The sequence below is a fragment of the Trichechus manatus genome, unplaced genomic scaffold, assembly GCF_000243295.1.
Source record: "Trichechus manatus latirostris isolate Lorelei unplaced genomic scaffold, TriManLat1.0 scaffold00087, whole genome shotgun sequence".
NCBI classification, from domain to species: Eukaryota; Metazoa; Chordata; class Mammalia; order Sirenia; family Trichechidae; genus Trichechus; species Trichechus manatus.
The window spans coordinates 7,743,924-7,745,708 of NW_004444023.1; positions in this window are offsets into that span (position 1 = coordinate 7,743,924).

Below are 1,785 nucleotides of genomic sequence, written 5' to 3' on the forward strand. Positions count from 1 at the left end.
ATAGGGGAAGATTGATGCCAGCCTCATGGAGATCTCCAACGAAGCAGGAAACAGAAGCTGAAAAGACCAAGACCTTCCCCCAGAGCCGACAGAGAGAGAGCAAGCCTTCCCCTAGAGCTGACACCCTGAATTAGAACTTCTGCTCTCCTAAACTGTGACAAAGTAAATTCCTGTTTCTTAAAGCCATCCACTTGTGCTATTTCTGTTATAATAGCACTAGATAACTAAGACAGAATTTGGTACTGTAAAAATGGCATGTGGGCGGTTTTTTGGCCTCCTCTAACTTCACAAAGGAGAAGGACAATCAAGATCAATAGATCAAGGCTGATCCCTGTGTCAGACATGCCTCCTCTCTCATCCATTTTTACCAATTCTGACACCATCTGTCCCTCCCACGACGCTCTCTGCTTCTCACCTGGGTTCGGTAATTCATTGCAGTGGCCACACAGGACTCCACAGACAATACGCATGATTATGGGATTTATTAGGGAAGTAATAGGTTATAATTCAGGTTCAGAAACGCTCAGGATACAGTTCTTCCATAAGGACAACCTTTTCTCAGCGTGCCCACAGGCAGACCTCTCTCTTCTGCAGTGACCAGACAAGTGTTACAGAGCTCCTTTAGCTCTGCTGCTAAGTGCCCCAAGGCATCCGACACCATCAGTAAGCCTCAGCCCAAAGGTGCTCAGATGTAGCTCCGTGAGTTGGCAAACCTAGCTCCATCAAGTGCCCAGAGGGACCCTACTCTGCCGCAAGCCTCCTGCTCGAAGGTACTCAGCTTTCTCTATCTGTGGGTTGGGAAGCCCACCCTGCCATCTTCTGCCAGTCTCTCCTGCTGTTGTTTCTCTACTACCGCTTTTCACCATTTTCAGTGTTACAGCTCTCTATCTCTCTTTCTGTCTCTCTCTCTCACTTGGTCTCCTGGTTCTGGGAGCTTCTCAGCACAGGGATGCCAATTGCAAAGAACGTGCTTCACTCTTCTCCTCGATGGTGGTGAGATCCTCTCTTCCCACCTCTGAGATGGCTCATGTTAAGCCTAGCAGGATCACAAAGCTGACCAGTCCCCTTGGTGGGCCACAGTTACCTTATTTGCGCTGTCCTACACAAGTTACAAAACCGTAGCGATAAAGGCCACACAAAAGCAATCCACTGCAGTGCAGGCCACCCTGGCTTTTCTAGCCATGGTTCATTCACACTTGGAGGATAACTTCTCCTCCCACTCATTTTACCAGTACAAAGTAGTCATTAACAATTAGTCCTTCAATAGGGCAAAAGAGTCCTCTAAGGGTGAGGTCACTCAGGTACTAACCATTCAGGTCTGCTGCAGGTGTCCCTCTGATCTGGTCAGGTTCTCCAAAAGTCTTCTCAGCTTTACCCTTCCTGATGTCTAATAAAATTTAACTGAGAGAAGGTTATTCCCTAGCTCTGAACCTCATGAGGTATCAGCATAGCAAAACCTTTAACGGACTTTAGGTTCAGCCACTGTACTTGAGTCTAGCAGTACCTCCCCCTTAGTACAATTTTTCACAGTGAAACTTTTTACAGTTAGTTTTTTTTTTTTTTTCATGAAACAGAAGTACACATGTTGTTTTATGACATTGGTTAACAACCCCATAACATATCAACCCTTTAACTTCTCAACCTTTATTATTTTTGGTGAAAATACACATAGCCAAAGATACACCATTTCAAAAATTTCTACATGCACAGTTCGGTGACATTGACTACACTCTTCGAATTGTGCTGTTATTCTCACTTAAGATGAAGGCTTACAGAACAAAATAG